Source organism: Centruroides vittatus, unplaced genomic scaffold (assembly GCF_030686945.1).
Source record: "Centruroides vittatus isolate TY-2023 unplaced genomic scaffold, ASM3068694v2 contig_29, whole genome shotgun sequence".
Lineage (NCBI taxonomy): Eukaryota > Metazoa > Arthropoda > Arachnida > Scorpiones > Buthidae > Centruroides > Centruroides vittatus.
This window is the reverse complement of record NW_027121845.1, coordinates 66323-88838: the sequence shown is the minus strand read 5'-3', so window position 1 is coordinate 88838 and position 22516 is coordinate 66323. Positions and strand designations below refer to the sequence as shown.

At 37.7% G+C, this 22516-nt stretch overlaps 1 long non-coding RNA gene across 1 annotated transcript; it reads right to left on the bottom strand.

Annotated features, from left to right (window-relative positions):
* Positions 1 to 14324: 14324 nt before the first annotated feature.
* Positions 14325 to 22183, bottom strand: LOC136972304 (uncharacterized). The gene is made up of 2 exons (XR_010880313.1): positions 22138 to 22183; positions 14325 to 14744 (listed from the first exon to the last, which is right to left on the bottom strand). It is a non-coding gene; the product is annotated as an uncharacterized lncRNA (long non-coding RNA).
* Positions 22184 to 22516: the final 333 nt, after the last annotated feature.

Sequence of the window (22516 nt, the reverse complement as noted above, 5' to 3'; positions counted from 1 at the left end):
ATACTAGAATAAAAGTTATAAAGTCTTAAAAGTTTAACAAATTATCCCAAAGTCTCTCTTATTTATACTACTGATGTTATATAATTCCTCCATTGATATTTTTTTTACGATGATTCCAGAGGAGAGTGTAATAAAAATTTTAAAATAAATTTTTGATTGGGAACACAGTTTATTTAACAGAAAAATTCTACATTCAATTTTTAATAAATACAAATTACAAAAAAAGTTTTTGTATGTAAAGATCATGTTAAAATGTGAAATAAAAATTAATGAAAATGTTTGACACACTTTAAATTTTGTGCTGCCTTTAAATACTATAGACTCCAATTAGAATATAACAATTACAGGATGAATTATTACAAAACATAGCACATTTTTCTAAATGGTAAATATAAAATATTGTACTGCACATTACCCAGGTATAAAATGCATTAAAACAGATCTAATCACTGGTTTTAAAATTACTACTAAAATCAGATTAAATAAAAATTCTAAAATGTATTTAAAAATAAAGTATCTGTTTGTGCCAGAGTAAAATTCTGATTAAGCAGTATCGTATTATAGTGTGTGATTACATCTTTTTTAAAAGTAGTAATTTAAATATAGAATACCACAAGTTACAATTCATACCATTAAAAAATAATTTGTAAAATCATGTGTAATAAACATAAAACTAAAACACACGAATAGATTGTTGGACTACACTCAGTAAGTAAAATGAATACTGGTATCACTAGGCAAAGCTACATTAAATAATAGAGTTTAAATGAGATGATGAATGGTGCCATCGACACTTTTGTTCTCATGAAGATACTATGCTGAAATGATTTAATTCCTTGATGTGTTTTTATGAGGGGGTTCTAGTTCCTCTGTCTTTTCCTCCGAGAGATGTGGGTCTCGAAGAAACACAGGCTGCCACCATTGTAAAAGAAGATTTCTTAGTCTAATCTAGTTTAATCTTACCAAATTCAAAAAACTTCAAAATCCTCACTCTAACTCTTATATTCTATAAATTATACGAATATTTCAGTGACTGTTTCAAGATGGTAGACAGAGACATACCGGTACACAGTTACGAAGAAGCTGTGAGGGAGGCTAGGAGGAACAGAGCTGCAGACATCATAACATTCTACCCCTCCTTGCTAATGACAGTTCCCAGAGGAGGCCCTTTTGTCCAACGGATGCAAGGTAAGACTTATAGAGAAAAATCGGCAATACTCGGCCAGTTCTTTAATGATGCGTCTGGGAACACTGCACCCATGGCTGGAATGTTGTGGCTTCACAGCAGAGAATTTTTCACAGCAGCACTACGTGCGATGACTGACGACATCATGGAGCCGTTAAACAGAATTTACGAACAATTTACACATGGACAGCCGAAAACTGAAGAGTTTCTTCAGGTGTATAGAAATGCCGTCAACAGGTTCAGGAACAATCTCCGTCCTGAATTGAACCACGCAGAGTTCTTCGCAATTGCAGGCCACACTACAGCCGAACTGCGAGTGGGTCAGGCAGTGCTAACAACATTAGTGAGGATGTTGACTGTAATGCAGGAGCAGCGGGCTGAACGTCTTGCTGCAGGCGGAAATGTTCGTAGACCAAGACCCGCATATATAGACGACTTCGTTGAATGGATTCAGGACCCAACACAAGACTATTTAGGAAGAGTACCTTTCGACAGAAGGCAGGCCACCCATAATCAGCAAGCAATAAGGTACCCCGGAAAAAAAGATAACAATTTCAATAATAGAGGTTTCTTACTGATGGCCACTGCCATTGCTTATCAATCTCAAAAAGTGGATCCAGGTTTTGTGGACATTGCTGCTAACATACAAGATCCTATCGTTAGAACAGCAGTGGATGAAGCAAGGCTGCTCATTGCTGGTCTAGAGGGACAAGAAGCCAGTTTATTTCAGCAGCAGATCGCAGCTGCAGACATAATATTCAACTCGTATTACTGGCTAAAATAACTAGGTGTCAACAGTCGTAACGGGTTTAAAGTTGTCAATAAATTTCTTTACCAACTTGGCCTTGCCCCTATTGGCACAGAAAAAAGAGCGGAGCTAGTCCGTCGGAGTAGAAGCGAATTAATCCGGCGGTTTGCAGAGTTCACAACAACTGTGACAAACATCTACACCCCCCCATTCATATGTACCTATTCGAGATTTGACGATATGGTACCGGTAATAGGCAGCGTATGCGTTACCAACTACAAAAATACTGTCACACGACAGTCAGCAAGCTGGAGGAACAGCATTAATATGCGTTTGGAGGTAGAAGAGACACTTAGAATAGTAACTGATCTCTTCATGGTTGAAGAAATAGCAAACTTGGGGGAAGGTAATAATATCTTCAGGAGCTGCCATTTGTTGCATCAACTGCTGCTGACAAAAAAGTCACCCTACGAGTATGCAGCAGGAATCGTCGGAAACTCTCTGCAGGTTGAAATATACGGGCGTGGGCATATAGAAAGGCCAGGTGCACAGCAGCGAAGAGCACATGCTGCAGGTCTCCATCCTGAAAATTTTGATGATATACCGGCCCTTGAAGGAGAAGCTGGTCAGGCAGAAGGTGAGGGTGGTGAAGTGGATTAAATAAATCATCTTAGAGGTGCATCCACCTGCAATTCAAGCACTTGCCTGTGTTTCAAGGGTTGATCATTATAATTTACATTTTTAGTAAAGTCATCGCAATTTTGTGTATCTTAATGGCTCATTTGCTATACCACAACACGTGTGCTCTAAGCGTGTACCTTGTAATTTTCGGTTTTACAGTATTATTCTGGCAACCAGAAAACTTTTATACAACAGCTTCATAATTGCTCTCACACGCGGACTATTTTGCGGGTACCTCTGTACTTTTTCATTTTATACATATTAATTGTCGGGTTACACTTGTATTCTGTCTTTTCTTCTATTGTAAACGCGCGTGATTTCTTTTGTAAACATCAGCCAAATCTTCTATGTACTTTTTTTTTATTTCCAGTTTTGTACATTCTAATTATTACTGACGCAGACGCCTTGAGCTTCTCATCTTCACCACCTTTCCTATTCTACTTTCCCCCCTCTTCACACCCACTCCGCTCTTCCCCCCTCCCCACCCCCTCTCTCCATCTTCACCCCCAGGAAATACCTCTGAGTCCTCCTGGGTTTTTCATCCCCTTTGGTTTTATAGAGTGTATATAGAGTGTCTTTTCCTCCGGTCCGAGGGCGACAAGTCGCGATACCGTTAGGTAGTGGTTCTATGTGCTCTGTCTTTCGATCGTCGCATCGGCGTCAGTTTAGATTAATCCATGAATATATATACATCGTTGGAATCGCATCAACAAGTTCTTTCGTATGGTATATAGATTTTTAGTTTTCGAGAAGTTTTCGACGAGAAGTTTTCGACTTACGACTTCCGGAAATTTTTGGACTTCGTACAAATTTTTTCGGCCCGCAACCACAAGTAGGTCTCTTTTTCATATATCGTTGGATAGGGGACTGTACGAGGTTCACGTAAGTGTTCCTATATTTTTAATACGACCGACCGTTTTAAAGTTATAAAGGTTTTTATGTTTGCTCTTTGTTCGGGTAACATCGACCCCCCCGTTGTATTATCGGAGATATTGTAAACGGTTTTTTAATTGTCATACTATAGTCTACATTGGGTGTAAATTTAGTTATAATCCGATAATTAATTACTTAGATATAACGGTTTTTGTGAACAAAGAACTGTATATACACGTGTCTCGGCCGAGTGTAGCCATTTGGCGTGTGGTAAGCTGTTCGGCGTGTAGTAAACCGTTTGGCGTGGCGAACTCGGCTGGCGCGTTGTAACCATTCGGCGCGAAATTAACCGATCGGCTTTTTTCCATTTTGAGCGGCGTTTTACCTTTTTGAAGTTTTATTCATTGGTTTTCGGTGCATTTTTGCATCTTTTTACCGCCAATAGCATTCTTTCTCCACTCTTTTGTTGGGTGTATCAATTTTCGTTCTATCGTTATCATGGGAGATTCGGATAGTGACACCACTATCGAGGAAATTCCTCAGAACGAACCTTCACAGGAGCAATCAGTAAAGCTACTCAGTGGGGCCCCGGTGACAATTACGCAACACCTAGAAATGCGTGCGCAAAAAGAGCTACAATGGAAAACAAAAGAAGACATGATACAGGAGGCAACTACTTGTCTAGAAAGGATCTTCGAACTGTGTCCCCAATCTAAAAACACCACTGTTCGAGTTAGCGAAAGAGCAGAGGTCAGGAAGAAGGCCGCCAAAATGTATGCAGCCCTCAATCAGATGTTCGGGATGCTTAAAGAAATGAGATTACAGAGGTCTGCTCCAACTGTCCCAGATCAAACAACACAGAAAACCTATGCTCAAGCTGCTAGCTTGGGCACTAAGCCAAGCAGCACTACCCAGTCTATTAAAAAGTCAATTACATCAAAGTTACAATACGAGGGCAGAGGAGGATTCCATGCTGTTCGGGTTTATCCAGATATTAACGACAAAAAAAAAACAAATTTCCAAAGAAATCATCAACACTATCCTGAAAAAAGTGAAACCACAGGATCTGGGTATCCGTGTCAAGGGAGTGAGAAACGTAAAAAATGAAGGAATATGCATAAGGGTGCATAGCAACAAGGACGGGACGGCCCTACAAAAAGCTATCGAGGAGATAGATTCAATCAAGAACAAAATTAAGTGTCATGTTACTAAAGGGCGCAAGCCCAGAATAATACTCCTTAACGTACCCAATTCAATAGAAGACAGTGACATACTCTCTACTATATACAGACAGAACGAAATATTTAATAACATAGTTGACTGAGTTTGGATGTTCTAAAATGGATAAGCTGCTGGTCTTTTTGCTCTGTGATTTCTGCGTAAATAAGTGTTTCCGATTTCTATTTTTTGTGGATTTTTGCTTCGGAAGGTCAAGGGGAGGAAACAACATCAAGTAGGCACTCTCAATTTTATTAATTTTTGAATTATACCTCAAAAACCGCTTTTTCCGATTTTCCGGGTTTTTGCGATCTCGACGGGTGCGGGACTCGCTTGGAGATAAGACTACCAAAAATTGGGTTTTCGGGGCAATTATTTCTCGAGTTAGAAGCCCACTTCCGGTTCGGCAGTCGAACGTCGGTTCTGCGCTTCCGGTTTGTCCTATCTTTACGAAACTTGGGTAGTTCTTAAAGGACCTCATAAGTAACCTGTATTTTAAATTTCATTAAAATCGGATTAATAGAATTTGAATTATGGCAAAAGTTAAATCGAGTTCTAAAATCAACATCTCCATCTTCTTGGTCGCCATGACAACGGTCATTGACCTTTCGATCGATCGTTTCTGTTGAATCTGCTTTAATTGAAGTTTTTCTTGTATATTAATAATACAACCCCCCACATATTATATATTTTTCGAATCGGGACAACACGAGGATTATTATTATCGCAATTATAATAATATAGGATAAATATATATTCTATCATTTTATTTTTATTTCGCGTTTTTTTTATTTCGCGTACTCCAAACTTGTTTAATACATGGTGTTTCGAGTAAAACATATCTTTGTTTAAAACAAGCTGTGAATAAAGCCAAATTATTTAAATTACCTGAGAATAAGAAATACTATTGTAAATTTTTTATACTAACTAACCAGATAACAATAGTGTTATGTAATAAGAATTTTATAAAATGTGTTTGTGTTAATTGTAGTAATCAACTGTAATAATCATTACTGTACTTTTTTAAAAATGTTGTAACCAATAATATGTTTATGTAAAAAAAATTAAAACTTTATCCTAATACAGAGTTTTTTTATAGAGTACACATACATCACTTCACTGGAATAGAAAAAATTCTCAAGTTTACCCATGGATGAAAATAACATCAGACGTTTTAAAAACTTTGTTAACTGGGAAATTATAAGCCAAAAAACTGATTTAAGTCGAGACTTTATTTCTGAATTTGCAGATAGTTTAAACTGGAAATTAATATGGAAAAAATTATATATTCACCACTACATTCATCAAAAAACATATTAAACATGCAAACTGGAATTTAATTTCTGAACATCAAGTATTAGATAAAGAATTCATGGATAATTTTTCAAAATATCTTCATTGGGATAAAATAGCAAAATTTCAGCTTCTCTCCAATAATTTTGTTAAGAAATATATTGATAAATTAAATATGAGAATAGTTTTAGAATATCAATGATTAAAAACAGATACACTGAGGGAATTAAAACATTATCTCCACTGGGATTTAGTTTCTCGCTATCAAATACTGAACAAAGATTTCATTCACAGTTTCAAATATCATCTTTTCTGGTGTTACATTATAAAATATCATAAACTAGATCATAAATATATTGCCAAAAATTCTCATAGTTTGTTAGTCTATATACTTCAAAATATTAGTAACATCGTTAATGACATAATGGATCAGTTAAATAAATTCGACGAAGAAGAAAAAGAAAATTAAAAATCTGTAATATTATATTAGATTTTTTAAATATAAAAATTATTAAATCTTAAAAAGAGTCAATTGTATTATCTAGAAATATATTCTGATATTTCTAACATCATTAGTAAAAACTTACGTCTTAAAAAAAGAGCACAGGATTTTACTTCTGTTCTTCTTACAAAAAACAAGGGCATATGAACTCATCGGTAAAGAAATCGCTTTAGGTAGAGAGGCTACTTCAAGGATGTTAGAAAGGTGAATTTGTAATTACTCTAAGGACATTAAAATAGATAATAAAAATTCTTTCCAAAGCCGGGGTAGATATAAATCTCTCATTTAAAAAAAACAGAGGCTACCACAAAAACGTCTAAGGTCATAGGGATGTGGGAAAGAATTTTCAAAACCAAAGTATAAGACAATTTTTATAAATAGGACCTACTTCACAGATGCTTGGGGGAGAGATTTTTGTAATTATCTTGAAGTCAATAGGAGATTGGTGAGGTAGGAATTCTAACAAATTGAACTTTATTAATAGAAGGAGATGATTATCAGATGGGTGAGGTAGGAGGGGAATTATTTTTAATGCTGATAAGAACAATTTTTTACTTCACTTTAGAGTAGAGTGTAATCCTCTTTATTTTTATAACTCAGTTTGTATCATTCATTTACATTAAAATCTATATGAATTTAACTTTATACCCCAAAGTGTATCTTTTCTATACTACTCACATTCACTTTACGCTTTCTTTAATATCATACTTAATTAGTTTAATTTTAAAATTATTTGTTCCGTTATTGTTCGGAGGGGCAAGAGGTATGGTTACATAAAATTAATGTGGTTTTTTTTCTATTTCTCTCTCTCGATAATAATTAATCAGTAGCAGAGTTTACAATGTGCGGCAACTTAGTCGCGTTAAACAGAAATTTGATATCAAGTATATACAAATAAATCTCGATGCGTGTTAGACGCGTGACAATCTTTACAGCTGGAGGGTAGGAGACGTAAGTCCTGGGTTACTTGGAAGTGGTTGGTTGGCTGGATGACGTCGTCGTTAAGTTCAGGTCGAAAGTGCAGTTCAAAGTTCACAGTGAGTTGAGACTGTTTGTTAGAATTTTCTTTGTGTGAGGAAGCTAGATGGTTGGTCGGTTAATGTTACTATTTTGCATTTATGGATATAAACTGTGTCGGACACTGAAAAAAATCGTAGGTAAGTTGGGAAAGTTTTTCCTTTGTCGTGCATCCACGTGGATGGATTACTGGCACTGAAATCAGTTGTCTGGTCGTAGCGGTTTCGTGAATCAGCATTCTACGGGTTGAGGTGCTGAAATTGGACTGTTCACAGTTAAAAACAAATAAAAATCAGTGAAAAGGTGCTTGAAGTTATCATGGAGTTCAGTACAGAAGTAAAAAAATTTACAATAATTGTCGATTTACTCTCTCTCGATAATCCTTTCTAAGCTCAAAGCCAGCTAAACATAAAATTTTCTCAAAGGGGTAAACTAAAGGTTAAAGTAATATGACACTATAACCAAAATATATTACCGAAAAAGAGATAGATGAAAAAGTTTATTTCGGTGTCACTCATAACAGGTGATCGAGGTCATAGGCGACAGCTGATAACGACCGATCGGCGAGTTTAATTCTATGTTAAGGAGAAGATGACCTACTACAGGCGGGTGAAATAAAACGTGGTATGCGGCTGCTGCACGTAGGGCGAGGCATTACCCAAGGAAGTTCTGCAACCGGCCCTTGGCTTCGAAGAACGTAGAGTAGAGTAGATTCCGGTCCCTCGTCTGATTCCGCCTCAGAAGCTTCGCTTTCCCGTTTATCACTTGGATTAGGTTGTTCTTCCGGCAATGGAGGGAGTATAGAGAACAAGGTGAAATCATCTTCAAAAGGGGAATAAACACTCGGTTGTGGCGTGGCGTTTAACGAGTCTTCTCCCTGTGATACGACAAGTTGCTCGTCGATCATGTCAGAATTATTTTGCTGTTTTCTAGGTCGCTTAACCTTTCTATAAGCTGGAATTTTTCCTTTTGCGCGCCGTTTTTTGTTGGTTCCCTCTCCTTTCCTTCCTTTCTGCGGAAATTTGTCCTTCCATTCGGAGGAGGTCCGACAGATTTTTCTCTCTTTTATGGCGATCTTTCCGCCAACTTTTTGTTCTGCGTGGCCGTCTGGCTGTACAAAAATGTATCGTCTTCCTATTAGGTAGAACTATATAAGCATTTGCAAGGTCTAGGGTTAATCCGGCAGCTTTGATGATGTCTTGTCCCAAAATTCCTTCACACAAAATTGTAACCTCAGCTCGTATGATATCACAGAGTATATTAACTTTCCTTCCTCGGAATTTAAAAGTGGGTATTGCCATTCCTATGGCTATGGTTGAGTTCCCTAAGACGTTTCCTAATTTTTGTTTGTGTCCAAACTTTATAGAAGCTTTTCCTTTTAATCTATTGGCTAGGGTATTTGATAAGAGCATGTGCACTACTCTAGAATCAATTTGCATTTTCACAGGAACGTTGTTAACAGACTAATATGACGAGGTTATTTCCTGAAAAGGTTGTCATTAGTCCTATTTTTCCTGTCCAGTGGGTTTGATCCTCAGCGGTAAACTGCAGTCGGAAACAGACCCGGTTACTGTCCAAACCTCTTTCACGTCTCTGTGGGGAGTCATTTCGTTGTCGCACACCTCTATTGTTCTCATAATTATCTCAGCTATCGGGCAAATTCCGGATTAGGTTAGGTTGATTATTTGGTCGATCGGCTTGACAATGAGGATGAATAAGATAACATTCGCTTCTCCTGAAAGGCAATTTATTAAAAGTTTTATTAAAGTTCCTTCGATTATTCTGTCCAGAGATAGGTTTCCGAGAATTGTTGCGAGAACAGTCGCGTTTTAGACTATCCATTCGAGTTTTAAGCTCCTCCATCGCTACGGTTAAACGTTGTAGATCACATAAGGAGAGGAAGAATCAGTCAATCTATCGTTTTCCCTAATTGTACGCATGATCCCTCGCAGGTGTGCAATGAGACTCTCGATTATTTCTTCGCTAATAGCAATTTGTGAAGCCTCATCAAACATTGCAGGTTGTCTGCTCATAGTTTGTTTTCAAATCCAAATATCAATCCCGTTTAAAAATTGTGCCTCGAGTCTCTCGTCTAACGCCTTTCTTTGAACTCTTTCAATAATCGCAGTTTCCGCGGCATTCACGCCGGGTTCGGGCTTGATCTCTATCTCCATCGCCAGCGCTTGGAGTCTAGCAACATAGGTTTGAACATCCTCGTCCTGGTTTTAGACGCAGGCATAAAATTTTGATAATCTAAACGTAAATGGCTCGCGTTCAAAGCGGGCTATCATCAATATCTTAAACTCGTCGAAGTCATAAACTTCTTTAATTCGTCTGTCTTTTCAAACAAATTCTCCAGCTATTCCCGTAAGTTTTAGCTTAGCTACCGCAAACATCTGTGCCTTTGACCAGGCAACAACCTTGGTAACGTCCGCCAAAGAATCGAAAAAATTAGTTATTCTAAGACCACCTGCTTCTCCCGTGAATACTGGCAATAAGGGTATAATACCACCCAGACTGCCAAACGTGAGTGGGTTCAATGCTGGATTCCGATTTGAGTTGCCTGGCCCAGCCGCAGAATGGGGATTGTCTTCCATTGTGTTTATAGCTCAAGTCTAGTATCTAAGGTAGGGAAAGAGACCTAATTCAATTTGGTTGTGTTGCTCGGATATGGCCTTTTCGTTCGCCTTACCAAGGTTCCGAAAAAGTCGAAACCCCACTCCTGAAAAACCAATTTGTGGGTACCGAGGAGAAACGAAGAGGTCTGACCTCTGTGTCATTTCAGCAACAAGTCGGAGAAACTTGCCCATTAGTCAGAGATGGCTTATTCGTCGGTAAGGATCCCATAGGGACAGGACTACTTTTTCATCCGATCGAGTGTAGGAGAAAAGGTGGTTAGTTAGTCAGTTAGTTCTAGTTTTTTGGCACAAAAGCCATACAGGCTATGCTATGCCATGACAAATGGTAAAATAAAACAAAGCTAAATATATATATCACAAAACGTCAATACAACACAAAAACACAAACAAGTGCAAACAAACAGAACAACACAAATATAAATATATAATAAATAAATAAATTAGTTAACTTAAATCTCTTTATAAATATTTATAACTTTCAAAAAGTTCAGTATCTTATCAAGATTTGGCCTCTGGCCCAAAATCTCTCTCAAATTTGCATTTCCGAAATGCTGTCTGCGACTCTGGTCAAAAGCAACACAGTTGCAAAGTATGTGTTTAACACTTAAAGTACAAATGCAATACTGGCATACTGGCTGGTCATCACCCTTCAAAAGGTATTGATGAGTAAGCCAAGTATGTCCAATTCTCAGACGAGTAAGAATGACTTCAGATCTCCTATCATACTGTTTCTTGTGTGTCCAATTTTCTATTATAGGTTTGATCTCGTAAAGTTTATTGTGGACTTGTTCGTTCCACACATTTTGCCATCTCTCTGCTAGTCGTTTTTTAACGACCAGCTTCAAGTCACCTCCTTCAATAAACATTGTATGCTGAAAAGGACTTGATGACTTTGCAGCTGCGTCAGCTTCTTCATTCCCTCTTAGAGCCGCCGCTTACTACAGGAAGCGAGAGCTAGCGTACTCTCGGTTGCGCTCCTAAGCCCTGCCTTTTTTCCCATGATGGCTATGGGCCATTTTTGCTAGGTGAGCTACTCGAGAACGAAGCAGCCGCAAACTACACAACGTTTGCTCGCGTAACTAGTCCACATGACGTAGAATCCAGATGTGGATTAACTATAGAACAAAAATTTTATTATAACCTATACTTGTCAGTTTTCGTTCCGAACTTTATAACCATGGGAAAAATATGCCTATTAGTTAAGCCTAACTAGGCTTAAGCCTATTTATAAATAACTATTTTAATATACAATGTTTATACTATTTTCTTTTCAATACTGAATGTATTAATCATGTAATTTACGTACATCGATAAAATTCTATTATTTCTTTTTCGACGTGTGGCATGTTTATGTAGTCATCCATTTTCAGCTGCTCTCTCTTGCTAGCGTAATGCCTCTCGTTGTTGAATTCTGTGAACAGCGAGACTACTCTCGTATCACTGCTCTAGCAAAGGAATAACCACGTGAGCAAAAAAAAAAGCAAAGCCTTTAATGTAATCGGTTGTGCTAGGGCACGTTTGCTAAGATTTTGCTCTCGCAAAGTGCTAGTTTGCAACAACTCTTATACCTACATGGCCTGGGACCCAACAGAATTTTACAAAAATATTACTCACATTAAAATGGCAAAACAGTTTAAAAATTTTAAACACTATAGAGTGAGAACTAGGTTTATGTAAAATCAAAGCCTTAAGTGCACTAACTGAGTCAGTGTAAATAACACAGCGACAATGACCTTTCCTAATTACATATTTTAAGGCTAGGTAAATAGCCTGCAACTCTGCAGTAGACATAAAAGAATTCGATGCAATTTGTTCTGCCACGATCTCATCCTGGCAGACAAAGGCTAAACCAACGTAGTCAACCGATTTCGATCAATCAGTATAAATAGGAATTAAATTCCTGTCGTGGTGTTAAATTTCTGAGAAGTGCTGCCTATAGATGTAGTCCGTAGTGAATTCCTTAGGAAACTGCTTTAAGCTAATGTCAACATTTATCACAGGAGTTGACCAAGGTAATATATTATCGACCTTAGCCTGTGAGATGTTGCTTATGTCCAGGTCAATCGTGCTGCTTACATTCTCCATTCTAATGTCAAATGTAGGGAAACAACTTGGGCGAGCTGTGAATAATCTTTTCAGCTAAGTATCTGATACTCTACAATAAACTGAAGGTTCAGCCAGAAATTTCTGTTTAATGTAATAGAGCAAAGACAACTGCTCTCTCCTGAGAGATAGTGGAAGCTCATAAGCATCCACGTACAAACTTTAAACAAGAGAAGTTTGAAATGCACCAGTGCACTAACGCAATGCTTAATGGTGGATTGGATCCAGCATCCGAAGAGTAAATTCTCGCGCAGAGCCATAAACAACACATCCATTATCCAGCTTAGAGCAAACGAGGGCTCTTTATATCCTGAGCATAGAACATTTGTCTGCTCCCCAAGATGAGCAGCATAATACCTTTAAAAGGTTCAGAAATTTTAAACATCTACTCTTCAAATTGTGCAAGTGTGGTAAGAACGTCAATTTATGGTAAAACACGACACCCAAAAATTTTACTTCATTGACCATTGGGATTTTAACCCCATTTAGGTGAATTTCAGGGTCCAGGTGCAAACCACGCCTTCGGCAAAAGTAAATGCACAAAGGTCTTCTCTGCATTAAAGTGAAACCATTGATCTTAAACCAATTGTCTATGCGATTTAGAAAGGTTTGCAGTTGTCTTTCAATAAAACTCGTGTTAGTAGACTGACAAGAGATCTGAAAGTCATCCACATACAAGGAGTGTTTCACACTGAGAGGAAGACACTTAGCTATGCTATTAATTTTGATTAGAAACAAAGTCACACTCAGAATACAACCTTGAGGAATACCCTCTTCTTGTGTGAAAGGCCTAGACAAAGTGTTGCCCATCCTAACTTGGAATATTCAATTCTGCAAGAAGTTTTTTATAAAAATTGGCGGATTATCCCGCAGTCCAAATTCATGAAGATCACCGAGTATTCCATATCGCCAGCAGCGATCATAAGCCTTCTCTGTATCAAAAAACACACACACTAAGTGCTGTCGTCTAATAAACGCTTCGCGTACAGATGTTTCAAGGTTTACTAAATTGTCTGTGGTACTTCTGTTCCTACGGAATCCACTCTGATGTGGTGAAAAGTAGTTCTTTTCCTCTAGGAGGAACATCAGGCGTCTGTTGACCATTCTCTCGAAGAAGTTTGCAGAGACAACTAGTCAGAGAAATTAGTCTATAATTGGAGGGATTCTTGCAGTCTTTACCTGGCTTGGGAATGGGAATAATAATTGATAGCCTCCAAGAGTCAGGAAAAATACATTCTGTCCATATTCTGTTAAACAGATTCAGAAGGTTACTAAGGGAATTGTCTGACAGATTTTTAATCATGCTGTAATGGATTTTATCCGGGCCTATTGCAGTATTCCCCGAGCGAGAGATTGCTGTAAATAGTTCTATTCTGCTGAATGGCACATTATATTCCTCATTAGATAGGGAGTGGAAGTTTAGATATTGTTTTTCACTTTGGACTTTATAAGCCTGAAAATCTGTTGTATACATAATATTGCTGGATGAAGACGAAAATGTTTCACCCAACAAATCAGCAATACCTTTTATATCACTGATTATTGTGCCATTATTTTCCAGCATGGACAGAGAGTGAGAAGCATATTTCCCATTAATTTTATGGATTTTATCCCAGACTGCTTTTGAGCTGGTGGAAGATGTTATGCTAGAAACATACTTCCTCCAGGAATCCCTTTGGCTTTGCCTCCTTATTTTTCTGGCATTTGCCTTTGCTTTTTTAAAAGCTATCAAATTCTCAGCAGTGGGGTATCTTCTGAAAATCCCCCATGCTTTCTTTTGTTTTTTAAATGCTGCCTCACAATTCTGATCCCACCATGGTTTCGGATGTTTTGGATATCTGGTTGATGTTATCCCCATTGTTTTTTCGGCTGCCTCAATAATACTAGAAGTGACAAATTCAACTGCATCATTGATATCAGCAGCATTGACCATTTCCTCAGTGATGTTAGCCAGAGAGGAAAATGCAGGCCAATCTGCCGTTTCAAATTTCCAGCGTGGTGGACGGGCTGTTTCACAGCTTTCTCTGCCTCGATATTTTAAAAATATTGGGAAGTGGTCACTAGAGAGTGGATTAGATCCAACCTCCCATGTAAACGCTGAAAACAGATTCGGGGTTGCTAATGATAGGTCAATGGCAGTGAATGTTCTTGTTGGGGCATGGAAGTATGTCACTTCTCCAGTATTAAATAAATACAGTTGGTGATTGCCTATAAACCTCTCAATGGCCCTGCCTCGACGGTTTATGTCAAGACTGCCCCACATTGGATTGTGGCCATTGAAATCACCGAGTAAAAGGAATGGAGTCGGCAGTTGTTCAACCAAGGCATCCAATTCATCTTCATCGACTCTGACATCTGGTGGCAAGTATATGGAACAAACTGTGACAGTTACTCCAATAGATATTCTGACTGCCACAGCTTGCAGCTCTGTTGTTATTTGTACCGGTAAGGACGGTATGCAGTTTGAAACCAGTATAGCCACACCTCCACTGGCGCGGTTGTGGCTATCATCATCCTTGCGGTAGAGTCCAAACCCTTTTAAAGATATTTTTTCTCCAGGTTTTAAATGTGTTTCCTGGAGTGCCACGCAGAGAGATGTGGTAGGTGATGTCAAGTGTTTAACGTCAGAGAAGTTGTTGCGGAAACCACGACAGTTCCACTGAATTATTTTATAATCCATTATGTGTTTGATACAGCATTCTTTGCAAAGGTGTCCCTCTTCAATTTAACTGATGATTTTCCTTTTAAAGGCGATGTTGTTTGGGTCACCTCCAGTTTATTCTCTTCGTCAGAGATATCAGAGAACTCACTCATCGACTGAGCCTCCGATTTTTTGGATTTGGAGAGTGCTGCTTTCACTCTCTGTTTGTTTAGTGGGTTCTTACTCGCTTTTTTGGAACCCACATTCCTAGTTGTTATCCCAGTTTTTGGTAGAGGTGTTTTTGCTTTTGTACTTTCCTGTTCTGGTGTTTTCATAGATGAGAGTATTAAACATTTCGCATGGCGTGTAAAAGATTCACTTGGGGATACAGAAATCTCTGTTTGAACCCCACATGTGTTAGTAGATTTCACCACGGCAGCAAATGTCTTTTGTTGCATAGGTGCACTTGGAGTGACCATACGACGAGCCTCTGGATATGAGATGTTTTTCATAGTTTTTACCCGTTGGATCTCTTTTTCTCTTTGCCATGCGGTACACTTTCGTGAGTAGGAAGGATGGGCATCTTTGCAGTTCACACAGTGTGGCGTACTTTTACATTCAGTACTGTTGTGACCTTCAGTTCCACACTGTGCGCACAAGTTTTTGCCTCGACAAGAGGTCTGGGAATGTCCAAATCGCTGGCATTTAAAGCAACGCAGCGGATTTGGAATATACGGACGAACTGCGCAGCGCAGATATCCTGCTGTAACGAAAGATGGCAGTGTCGGGTTGTTGAATGTTATAATTAAATGTTTAGTGGGTATCAACTTGCCGTCTCGACGGATCGAAATGCGTCGGACAGAAGTGACACCTTGGTCCGAGAGGCCGATCTGAATGTCTGATTCGTCTTCAGACATCAAGTCAAACTCAGATATCACACCACGTGATGAGTTCAAACTTCCGTGTGGTGTGACCGATATTCCCATGTCTCCAAGAGTTGTAATTGACAAAAGCTTTGTTGTTTGTTGAGGAGAGGCTGTTTCTACAAGTAAGTCCCCTGACCTCAATTTTTGAATTTTTTTCAAATGCCCAATGGTTGATTCAAACAGCTTTTGAATCAAAAAGGGGGAACACTTAGCAAGGGGTTTTTCTCCAGTTGCATGCACTATTAAGTAAGCAGGTTGGCTGGAGGTCTTTTCTTTTGTCTGTGCTTGTTTTTGGTTTTTGGTATCCATATTTAAGAATTTATATTCAGCTCCTAGTGACCCCACCCACCATAAGGCCCAACAGGGGGATGCCGTCACATGGGAGACTCCCATAGACCGTCGCACCAGGGTTTCCCAGGAGCTATACCCTCACAATGCAGTCGAGAAGAGCACACCTTGTCTGACGTGTCTGCCCGGTCTGCATCAATCGGTTGACTCCAAGCCGAGGTCAACAATGACTCAACGACCAGCCGATTGACTCAAACGGAGCCTGATTTGAGCCTCCCGTTTATCCGAAGCAGGGGCCAAAGCAGTGTGTTGGGGACGGTATGTTGCCCCTCAACTACCAGGATCCCCCTTTCCGGCATACGGGTCACCACGCACAGCAAACACGTGGGTGGGCGTTCAGATCCCAGGGATGGTAAAGAAGAGTTACTAAACCATCTCTGGGAGGTCTCCTCACCACGGACAAGAACCCACATCGAGGGGATCTCCTGATCTTAATTTCTGTATTTTTTTCAACTGTCCAATGGTCAATTCAAACATAAAATTGAATGTAATTGTCATAACCCATGTACGTATATAGGGGAAACCGGGCATGTGTTAGTAGTAAGAGTCAAAGAACACGAAGCGACCATTTGACTCAAGTACAATAATTCTCCGTGGTTTAACCACACTAATAATAATGATTGTAACATTAATCGAAACAATATAAAAATTTTGAATATTGAAAAAGACATGTATAAAAGGAAATTTAAGGAACATATAGAAATAAAAAAAGAAAAAAATAATAATTTAATCAATCATTTGAAAGGTATGGAAATTAATTACCGCTGGTACAATTTAATAGATGGCACTAAAATAAATTCATATTACTTATTAAGTCATCACATGATTACTGTTGTAAAAGTGTCGAATGAAGTATACTGAAACTAATAATGTTGTAAATTTGTGGTGTAACCCATGCTTTGGGAATATCTATACATTTGTTCGTCAGCTTATTTAATTATTGGTTTTTTAGTGAGTTTATTATACATTTGTGGTGGGAACAATTTTTTAACTTGTGAGTATAAGTGTTGTTTACAATTTTACTTATATTAGCCATATCAATGAGTTGTGAACTTTGAACTCTAACCTCGTCTCCCAGTCAACGAGGACATCACCCGATCAACCAACGAACTGCTTCCAAGAAACCTGAGACTGCTGTCTCCTACCCTCAAGCCCTAACATTGTCACGCGCCAAGATTTATTTGTATAGACTTAAGATTATATTACTATCTAGCGCGGCTAAGTTGCTACACATTATATTGAATTATAAACTTTGTATTAATTGTTTATAGAGAGAGAGAGACAGAGAAAAGAAAAAAATCACATTTGTAACCTTACCTCTCTTCATTGCCACACCCTCTTTCCAATAGGAATTTTTACGTAATTTCTATACATACTAGACCTAGACCAACCCCGATAGTTCTTAAAATCACACTATTTAAGTATGATTTTAAAAAAAGCGTAGAGTGAATGTAAGATCTGGAATTCCATCAGACTCAAAATTGTAATCATTTTCCCTATTGTAAACATCCTCAATAAAAAAATTCCTAGCCGAGAAAATATGTGTGTCCCTGGCCGTATAACTGTCAACTATCCATTGTTCTTAAGCTGTATACAGATCATCTTGCAACTGAAGTTTATAGTTAACGTCAATTCGTCATATACTTTTGGTCCCGGAAACACCTATGGGTGCGTTCTTTAATAGCGGTCGTTTTGCGTCGCCGCTACTACTAAAGTGCGCTGCAGTTTGTAGGCATTTAAAGGCGACTAATAAGAAAAACAAAATGGCAGCGTCTATATCTATCAATGATATCGTGATGGTGAAAGCTATGACGTTAAAGTACACGTTTTTGCACATATTTGAAGCAGATTTTTCCTCTTCCTCCTACGAAGAATCAGAAGAGTCACAGAGACAAACATATGTTCCTCGGATAAAAAATTACATAACCGAGATTGTTCCGTTATACAGGTAGGATAAGGACCATATAGAAAAAATTCCACTGGAAGACTAGCTATTATTATTAATTTTTTTTTTCCAGCTCTAGTGACTTCAAATCTCACTTTAGGCTCAGTAGGGCTTCATTTGAAGCACTCAGTAATTTACTGATGCCAAAAATTACAAATCATGAGGTTAACAGGGGCAGGGAGACCATCTTTGACAGCATGTGATAAGGTGCTGATGAACTTATGGTTTTTGGGCAACTGTGAGGCATATAGCTAAATATTAACAACAACAACCAGTAATCCTAAAGTTTATGTCGATCAACATTAACTGCAAAAAAACTGTGCAATTTTTCAATTTAAGTTTGTATCTAATCCAGTCATCTTCAAGAGAGTTGACTTATCAAAAATGTTATCTCAAAAATAGCAAAAAATATCTATTTTTTAATATGACTAATTGCATTGTAGGCATTTGCTATCTGTTAAACTACTGTATAGTAAAATTTTATATAATATTGAATGAATCAGTCATTTATTGACAGATGTAAATTACAGGATTACTCTCTAATCTCTTTATAGTAATTTCCGTGTAGTAATAAGATACAGTCAAACCTGTTTTTATGCGCTCCTTTTATGTGCGATTTTTATTTGTGCGATTTTTTTAATGCGAATTTTTAATTTGTGCGGTATAGTTGGCGACTAGTCTCGTGCGATTCGTCATGTCTTACGTTAACTTATTATAGCTAAATAAACTTATTATAGCATAAATGCACTTATTATAGTAATATTATTGCATGAATATGCGAAAAATGAAATAATTTACTTTTTAAGTCAACAAAACACCACCTGGACAAAAATATGTAAAACAGACGATAGACCAGACGATGCAGTCAAGTGCTGACGTCTGTTGTCAATAAATTCTATTTCGTACGGTTTTGAGTTATTTTCTATGTGAGACTTTTTTTATGCGGTCCCTGTTGACCGCATAAAATAATTATTTTTTTAATTGTGTCGCGGAAACTATTATTTTCAGCCATTCGTGAAGTTTCGTGAGATTTTTTTTAATGCGTTTTTTTTAATGCGGTCCCTATCCCCCGCATAAAAACAGGTTTGACTGTATTTAATATATTGTAGGTCTGTTAGTGACAGGTTTGGCGTATCCAAATCAACATTATTTTGTGTTGTGCAAACATGCACTGCTCTCTCAGAACTTCCACCACAGTTTATAAAATGGCCTTCAGGAGAGCAAGTGCAAAAAATTGCACAAAGTTTCCACAACAAGAGTGGTTTTCCAGGTGTAGTAGGAGCTATTGATGGCACCCACAATGAAATTTCAGCTCCGCAGATACACGCAGTTGCATATGTAAACCGCCATGGCTACCATTCTATTATCTTGCAAGGTATGTGATGTTACTTTTGATACAAAGTGATCTAGTCCTTGAATAGAAAATTGTCACATTAACAAATTTGTTCTCTTATGAATTATGTAGTTCTATACAGTAATATAGACAATCGCTTTCTATGAATTTTCTTAATTTAATCTGAAGTTCAACAATACAGATCTTTACTCTAATAATGTTTTTTAACTCTCTTGTTTTCAGCTGTGTGTGACAATTCTATGGTTTTCATCTCTTGCCATGCTGGTGAATGTTGCCGTGTCCATGATGCCGAGGTTTATGCTCACTCTACATTATCTGGAAAAATAGCCAAAAAGGCTGAAACAATGTTTCCATATGATTCCGATATTGTTGATGGTGCTTATCCAATAAATAAGCAACTAATGAACCCCTATCCTGACAATGGGCACTTGACAGCTACCCAAGTCCAGTACAATAGCAAATTATCATCAGCCAGAAGTGTTATTAAACGGTCATTTGCTCACCTAAAAGGAAGATGGAGAAGACTGCATTATTTAGACATGTCAAAAATAAAGTTGATACCATCTGTTGTAATAATTGTTGTGTGTTACATAATATTTGTATTACAAGAGAAGACATCCTACAAGAAGAAAATACCGAACTGGAAAAAGTACATTAATTTTTTTTACCCTAAGTTTTGGTATTATGTACTGTACATATATAACAAGCGTAACATTTTTTGTTTTCCAGGATCCAGGCAATCATAACCTCAAAGTATATCACAGATCATGTGTCATTGAGCAAAAGCAAGGTAAAAATGCAAAGCGTGACAGAATTGCTCAAAACTTATAAACAAAGATATTTAGTAGTAAGCAAAATATTCCACTAATGAGCTATTTATTAATTATGTACTGTACCTTAAGAGGAAAGGAGTAAATAATTGATTATATTCTGGTGTTAAATAAAGTGGAGTTATGAGCTATTTATTTATGATTAATTAAAACATTTCGCATATAGTTTCTGATTTCTATAAACTACTTTTATTTATCATTTTATTTTTTTACATTTTCTATTTTTTCTATAAATTGTTTAAATTCGTCCATCCTTTGCAGACGTTCCTCATGCCGCCGCTGTTTTGCAGTCTCACGTAAGACATCTGTCGATAATTTTCTTTCTGGACGTTGGACTGGAGATGGTGAGGGAGATGCAGAAACTTCAGGCAGTGGAGATGCAGAAATGTCTGATTCTGGATTTCCACTACCTGATGAGTAGCTTTCACTGCTAAGAGTGAAAGGAGATGCCACATCAGGACGTTCCCCGAGCCACTCATCCATGTTATAATTATAACACCACCACATCCTCCTGAAAAAAGACCACAATATATTTAGTATTGAAAAATATAAGTGAAATTTCAATAAAAAAAAAAGTCACGTGTTGTTGCCAGATGTATTATTATGTATTTTTACTTTTTTATATGTTCTCCACAGTCCATCCCACTTTTTTCTGCATCCTTCCGCAGACACTTCTACTCCCGTTTCTGACATTTCTGCAGCAATTCTGTAGAAGCAATGTATTGGCATTACAATGAATGGTTACCATTAGCATAGGGCTGTTTATGTATTATATCAGACAGGGCAGACCTTACAAAGTGCTTAAATGTTTATCAGTGATTTACATGTGTAGGTAAGGTTGATATAAACTTTTATTAAACACTTCTCAAATGTTTTTGAAAAAATATCTGAAATGACTTATGTTTAAGATATAAAGCAAAAGTTCCCAATTTGTTTACAACATTACTGATTCAAGTTAAAGGTTTATATCAAGCCTTATTGAAATCACTGATGAACAGCTCATAAAGGTTCCTTGCTAGTAACAAAATAAGATAGAAGGAAAGAGGTATCAAATACACACCTGTTCCATAATATAAACTTTCTTGTTGGCCCATTTTTGAACATTTCGTTCGTGTCTTTTCGTACTTCAATTAACCTTAAAATGTCCTTATGAGGCCATTTTGCACCACTTGAATCTTCCTGGGAAGTGAGAATCGAAATCCCACTGTCCTGGTCTTGAACTGACATTCCTGTAACATTTAAATTAAATTCACTACTAAATTTATACTGCTTCTAGTTGAAAAATTGAAGTATTCTAGGCAATAAATTCATCAGCATGTTCAAATTTCCAGCATGGTGGACAAGCTGTTTCACAGCTTTCTCTGCCTCAATATTTTAGAAATATTGGAAAGTGGTCACTGGAGAGTGGATTAGATCCTAACTCCCGTGTAAAAACTGAAAACAGGTTTAGACTAGCTAATGATAAATCAATGGCAGTGAATGTTCTTGTTAAGGCATAGAAGTACGTCACTTCTCCAGTATTAAATAAATACAGTTGGTGATCTCCTATAAATCTCTCAATGGCCCTGCCACGACGATTGATATCGGGACTGCCCCACATTGGATTGTGTTCCTTCTACTCGGTGATTTCAATGGCCAAAGTCAACAGTTGTTCAACCAAGTCATCCAATTCGTCCTCACTTACTCTGACATCTGGTGGCAAGTATATGGAACAAACTGTGACAGTTACGCCAATTGAAATTCTGACTGCCACAGCTTGCAGCTCTGTTGTTATTTGCACCGGCAAGAACGAGATGCGGCCCGAAACCAGTATAGCCACATCTCCACTGGCACGGTTGTGGCTATCATCATCCTTGCGATAGAGATCAAATCCTTTTAAAAAAATCTTTCTTCCAGGTTTTAGATGTGTTTCCTGGAGAGATGATGTCAGATGTTTAACGTCAGAAAAGTTGTTGCGGAAACGACAGTTCCATTGGATTATTTTATAATCCATGTGTTTGAGGCAGCATTCTTTGCAAGGGTATCCCTCTTTAATTAAACAGGGGGTCTCTCTTTTGGAGGTGATATTGGTTTTGTAACCTTCGTATTAGGCTCTTCGTCAGATATGTCAGAAAACTCATTCATATATTGAGCTTCTGATTTCTTTGAAACTTTAGAGAGGGCTGCTTTCACTCTTTGTTTGTTAAGTGAATTCTTACTGGCTTTTTTAGAA